The following is a 7,167-nucleotide window of genomic DNA, read 5'->3' as shown; positions in this document are numbered from 1 at the left end:
TGCTTTGATGTATTATATTAGAGCTATAATTTCGGAGTTAAAAGGAGTTCAAGTTACACCACTTGGTGTAGCAACAGGGTCTCACCTGGCATGGTGAGAACATTCATTGTGCACCAGCTGCCTGGAAAAGAGGCAAGACTGTTAGAGGGACAGTGTAGTTGGGCTGCATTCAGGTAAGCTCTATCTTTGTATCTTTACCACAAAAGCATCAAGGAAGAAGGCGGTAAAGATATGGGGCAACAGCTAGGCCAAAGGAAATCTTAAAACAGCACCTACAAAGCTAGATCAGCTCTCTGAGGCACCAACAAACTTATTGTGTCCCGATAGGGAATGGAGCAGCGCTTTCAGCCCGGAGAGCAGCTCTCTGCTAGTACAACACACTTGTCCTCTTTAAGCCAGTCTATGTTTATATTCTGATATTTTCTTTGATTCTTTTATTGCTCTTTCTTAATATTTATTAAATCATATATTTCTTTGTGTTTGTTTATTTATTTGCATTTATAGGCTGTCTGTGCTAAGCTTAAATTGAACTAAGAGTAGAATTGGGATATGAATTGATATCAAACCTTGAAAGTAAAACTAATGTACTTCTGGGGTGTCTTCATGTCAGAGTACCAGGAATCAAAGTGCTCAAGAGAGATGATTCACTCTGAGAGGTAACGGATTGATTAATGACGTGTCCCTTCCCATCTGGAGATTCATCTTCTAAGTATAAGGCACAGAAAAGCAAAGTCTTGCCATAAAAACTGTGGCAAATGTCCTTACATATAGATTCATGTAAAGACAGTACACGGATATATGTGGTCATTGCTCTAATCTGAATTACATTTTGGTGAAATGTACTTACAACTTCTTAATTGACTGATACTCAAGGATGTGGCAAGTATTGCTTTCCATTTCACTACCAAAATGATCAAGATAATTTTTATTCATTCTCTAATAATGATTAAACTAGGCTAAGGTATCCATTTATTATGAGTTTGATATTTTCAGGATGCATCCCTAAGGGCAATGTTGGGCAGTGCAATTTAGCTCTTGAGAAGCAAGACCTTAAATTTTATAAAGTGGCCCTTTGTGCATTTTATTTATTGATTCCGGGGCTTAATTGGCAAGATACTGCAGGAGAGGGAATTCAGGCAGGAGAATATAGGTAAGGGTAAATGTAAGATGCATATATGCTAGCAGTCCAAGTGGAGTTGATGGCAAAGGGCTAGGTCTTCTAAAGATAATTACTTGTGTGAAGTCTGGGTTCTTTAAGAATCAGACACTAAAATGAGCATAGAGCTGCAAAGATTTTAATAAGATAACTGTCTATGTCAGCTATGCTCAAGTGGTGTGCCATAAGAATTTTTAAAACATGCAATACCTGACTCTTTAGTCAAGGGCACTGACTTCTTTTCCCTTTCAGGGGTGAGGAATGTCTGGCCAGAGGCTGTATAAGGCATGTGAAATCATTTGGTCTGATCCAGCAAAGGCATTAGGGGTCAGTTAATTAAATGTTTGACCAAATATAGCAGGCTAATTTTTAAGTTGATAATGTTGTATGGCCCGCTAATGAGGTTATAAAAATCTCTTTAGTCAAGGGCACTGACTTCTTTTCCCTTTCAGGGGTGAGGAATGTCTGGCCAGAGGCTGTATAAGGCATGTGAAATCATTTGGTCTGATCCAGCAAAGGCATTAGGGGTCAGTTAATTAAATGTTTGACCAAATATAGCAGGCTAATTTTTAAGTTGATAATGTTGTATGGCCTGCTAATGAGGTTATAAAAATCCAAATGGCCCTTGGCAGAAGAAAGGTTCCCCACCCCTGCTAGATTGTCAAAAAAATAAAAACAAATAAGAAAATAACAACAGCCAACACAATACTCGTCTGGTGTGAATGAATCAAAATTATATCTATTTTTTTGTCATATCAGCAATAATATACTTTTTGGTGCGCCACAAAATTTTAGCAAATAGTTTTTGTGTGCCATGAGATGAAAAAGGTTGAAAACTGCTGGTCTATGTAAAGGAATGTGGGAAATCTGAGAGAGAAATCATTATGCAGTCTGGCCCTGAGGGAACAAGAGAGGGCCAGGAGGTTGATAGAAGTGTGCTACACCCCCATGCAGACTAAGGAGGGTTTGGTAAGGTCTTCAGAAGCTTTTGAAGAAGCTTTTAAGAGCCCTGTGTCTCCTGGGAATGCCTCCTCTTGTCAAGTATACCACCCACACTCAGTCTTTGGCGGGCAAGGCCTTCAGGAAGCATGATCTCAGTGCTAACATGGCTGTGGGTTTCAGAACACAGCAGCTGCAGCTCTTGATCCATAATACTCCCTATAGCTGGAAGTCTGCAAGGTGTATTTTTAAGGTCATCACAATAAAAAAAAATTTAAAAAAAGAGGACAAATAATCTAAGTTTTCATTAAGCACTCACCAAATGCTATGATAAGGACTTCATGTGAATTGTTATGTTTAATGCACACAATAATTCTCTAAGATAAGTACTACAGTGTCAGACTTTTAAAAATGAAGAATCGGAGATAAGGAGAGGTAACATCCTTGGCTCAAGGCCCAAGTTAGTTGGAGGTAGGATTCTAGGAAGGTCCCAAACCCATACTTTAGTTCTGGAATTAAGCGATTGAAAGACAAAGAGGAAAAACAAACAACAACAAAAATGAACAAAAAGGTTTAGGGAGAAACAAGAGATATATTTTTAAAAATCCACATCCATTCTTAAAAATGCTAAAACCATTAGCTAGCTCAGGTTCTTGGGTAAGACAGTTAAGAAGAATGAGTAAAAGAAAGAAAGCTTCTAATTTTGTTTTTTTTCCCACAAAAGTACTGATTTGTTAGTGTATTCTCTTGAGCACTCCAGCAATATTTTAGTAATAAGGGGTGAACTGTCTCCCTCCCCAATCTCCAACTTAAATTGTAATGAATATAAAATATCTGTGTTGAATGAGCTATGATATTTTGAAGCCATCCCTGAAATTTTCAAATAATTTAAATGTTTCTGAATGATGCCACCAACAGTTTTCTAAGGACTTTCCTTATTCTCACCACCGCACTGAAAATGGATTCTGAATTGCTTCCGCTCTAACTTGGGGCTGTGCACTATTCAGTATACTCCATGCAGTATCTCATAGAAAATAAATAAACAAATATTAAAAACTCTAATTTAAAACAATATTAGTTTTAAGAGTACTAAAGTATTAGATTATGCAAGTTACCAATGTGTTCCCAGCAGATCTTCCATGGAAGGGGTGGCAATAAAAAAGGTATGTCTAAAACACATTTTTGAAGATTGGTATATACTCTCTAATTTATAGACTAAACAGGCAACTTTTGAACAAGTTGTAATAAAAAAAGTCAATTTTGGCAGTCTTTTTCTAAAAATAGTACCCATATAAGTCAATCTCTTAACTTTCACACACATTTGTTTTGTTCTAATTGAGTAAGGAAAAATGTTATAAATAATTAACTAACTTTCACACACATTTGTTTTGTTCTAATTGAGTAAGTAAAAATGTTATAAATGATTATCTATAATAATAAAAGAGCAATATGCTAATTAGACTGGATGTCCTTCTGGAGGAAGCCAGGGCTGGAGCGAAGCCTGGGTCCTGGATGCCAGAGGGATGCCAGTGCCGGCAGCCGGGAAGGAAGGCCTACTCTTGCACAAATTTTGTGCATCGGGAATCTGGTACATATATAAAACTCTAAGTAACTGGTCAACCGATCAACCATTTGACTGGTCACTATGACATGCACTGACCACCAGGGGGCAGATGCTTAATGCAGAAGCTGCCCCCTGGTGGTCAGTACACTCCCACAGTGGGAGCACCGCTCAGCTGACCAATGGGCACCAGACGCTGGGCTCATGGCTACAGCTTTCCCACCTTCGTGCAGTGCTACTCGCCGCTGTGGCAGGCACAGTGGGGCCAGGATAAGCGGGAGCAGCGCAGCGTCTGGCCTGGGCTCGGGCTCCTCCCAGCCACCTGCCACTTTGCACACTACTACATCCCTCATACCGGCAGTCCAACATCCCTTGAGGGGTCCCGGATTATGAGAGGGCACAGGCCAGGCTGAGGGACCCCACCCATGCATGAATCCGTGCACCAGGCCTCTAGTTTTATAATAGAAAGTTGTAATATTTACCAAACTTTTACTAGACTTTGAATGTATGCTTCAGTTATAAATAACTGTAGACAGAAGTATATTATACATAACCTTTAAAAAAGTATTTTAGAGTTATCTGAACTAGAGAAAAGAATAGATTAATAAACTATTACAATGAATTACACAGCAGAGAAACAATGGTAAATCTTTAGAAAAACTAAGAGCCAGGAAGAAGCTCTGTAGTATCTAAAGACTAAAGTGAACAAGTCAATGAAACTGGCTTGCCAGGGTTTAAATTCTGACTCTTATAGCTTCATGCTCTCACACAATGTGCTCATATCTTCTGTTTCATTTTAATTAACTCTAAAACAGAAATCACAATGCTTCATAAGATTTCTGAAACAATTAAATTGGTATTCAGAATGGTGTCTAGCACATAGAAACTGCCAACAGATATAATTATTAAAATAATTATTAGCAATGTAGTTTTAACAAAAAAGAAGATGGGATTACTCTTGAATTCTAAATAATAGTAAAAAGGATAGACTAGCCAATGACTAATATATTTTAAAAGGATAAATGATATTTTGCTGAAGATTTCTTTATAAGAAAATATTTTTGAAGAGAGTTAACAGTAGTTAAAAATATTTCACTGATAAAAATGTCATCTTTAACTTAGATATTTAGCAGTTATTTCTATAAATTTTGATGTGTTTTCCATAGCAAAATGTTTTAATTTTTTCTGTCTATCAAAAAAAATACTTTAAAAAGAAACTCTAAACTCTATACCCATTGTTCAAAATGTATCACTAATATTTTATTCATAGAATGTTCAGTCTGGCCTTAAAAGAATTCATGTTATCTATCTATGTAATGAATTAAGGTACATACTAAATCTTAATGAATATATGGATGTTTTTAAGACTTTATAAATGACCTCTAGGATAAAGACCATCAGATATACACCTGTAGTCAAACAAAGATTGATTTATTACTTGTTTCAGTGAAGGGTACCATATACTGAGGGAAACCATGGATCATTTTTGAGAGGAATTCTAGGGACAAAGCAGGCAGGTTTAGGGAGTTAGAGATAAAGAGGGCCCATGGGAGAGGAATGCATAGATGGAGACTTGAAGATGCCAAAATATTGATCTTCCTTTTACAGAGGATAGAGGAATGCCACAGGAAGAGGGGGTCCAGGCAGATGGAAACATTTCTGGCCTGAGCAATTAAAACAGCCATAAACCAAGGACAGAGATATCTTTGGCCTGAGCAGCTGGGAGTCCAAAGGCAACTCCAACCAACAAGATAAGTGGGAGAGGAAGAGGGAGGCACCTCGTGAGCTTTGAGCTTTGAAACTAATTCTATGTAGCAGAATGACCAATGAGGAAAGTGGGGGGTGGGTCCCAAATTAAGGAAAGGGACCAATTAGAAAGGGTCAGGTTCAGACAAAGAACTGCAGCATATATAAACGGAGACAACGGGACACAAGACACATTTTGTTTTTAGATTGATTTTCCCATTAGAGAGAGAGAGCAGGCTTTTCCCATTATGGGAGCTCCCTCCTCAGGGGACTCCCTTTGGGGATCTCCCCACCCCAGATGGAGCTTGTATCTGCTTCCAATAAACTTCTACATTTTTTATGAAAGAAGCCTTTTTGTCACAAGTTTATTCTTCAAACTTCCTGAGGACAAGAACCCATAGGAAGAGAAGTCTACACCCAGAACCCCACATTTCAATTTCATTATGAGGGTATTAGAAAAAAGTTCTAAATGATTTGGCATTATAATAGGTGACTAGGATGGCTGATTTGAGTATGTGGTCTTCACTCTGGATCAGATGCTGTCAGGGAGCAGGGGACAATTCCATGAGTTGACATCTTAATATCCTATAAAATAAAAGGCTAATATGCAAATTGTCCCCATGGGCAGGAGTTCAAACGACCAGGAGTTAGATGGGCGCTGACCACCAGGGGATGCCAGGCCAAGGTGGGTGCGAGCAGGGGCCCCAATCACCCCACTGGTAGCCCCACAGATCAGCCCTGATCACCAGCCAGACCTGGGGACCCTACCTGTGCACAAATTTCATGCACCAGCCCTCTGGTGTTATCTATAAGATAGAATGAATAAAAAACAAACAAAACAAAAAAAACTGAAGTCTGCTATTGGCAAAGAAGCAGTGGTCACTCATATTAGCCAGGATAGGGGAAAGTTTGATACTTTTGCACTTTACACGTAACCTTGTTTTTTGTGCTTAGACAAGATTATAGAGTGGCCTTGTTTGCTTGTTTTTTTTTTTAATTTCATCATGGACACAGATTGTCTTGTGAGATTGCTTATGTTACAAAAGAGAACACCACAGCCTACCTTGGAATTGCATGGAGCTGCATGGGAAGGACCTGCTTCCGGAGTGACTCAGACACATGCTGTTGACAGGTTGCCTCAGTGTTTCACCATGTTGAGTGTCCTCATTTCATGACAGTTCGCTTGCCCCAGAAAAAGTGATCCCAAAATATAGGCTAAAAAAAGCTGCAGCATCTTTTATGACCTACCTTCAGAAGTCACACCAATAGTGTCTGTGATAACTTGTTGGTTCTTGCTACGGACTAAATGTTTATGTCTCTCCAAAATTCATATGCTAAATTCCAATCCCCCATGTGATAGCATCTGGAGGCTTGGCCTTTGGGAGGTAATTAAGTTTAGATGGGGTCATAGAGTGGAGTCCCCATAAGGACATTACTACCCTTATAAAAAGAGGAAGAGGACAGCCCTTTCTTTTTTGCCACATGAAGATACAGCAAGAAAATGGCAAACTACGAAGAGTACTTGTAATCTACTAGCACCTTGATCTTGAAACTCTCAGCCTCCAGAACTGCCAGATATAAATGTTTAAACTACCCAGACTATAGTATTTTATTAAAGCATCCTTAATTGACTAAGACAGTGATCCAAGTCAACCCATTTCATCGTGTGAGGAAAATAGGCAAGCATGAGAATACCAAGAGGCAAGGAGCAGTGAGGGCTATCTTAGGGGCTGATTCCTACATTCATTCCAAAATAAGCAGCACA

The sequence above is a fragment of the Myotis brandtii genome, unplaced genomic scaffold (genome assembly GCF_000412655.1).
Source record: "Myotis brandtii unplaced genomic scaffold, ASM41265v1 scaffold340, whole genome shotgun sequence".
NCBI lineage: Eukaryota > Metazoa > Chordata > Mammalia > Chiroptera > Vespertilionidae > Myotis > Myotis brandtii.
The sequence above is the reverse complement of the archived record's forward strand: the minus strand, read 5'-3'. Positions refer to the sequence as shown.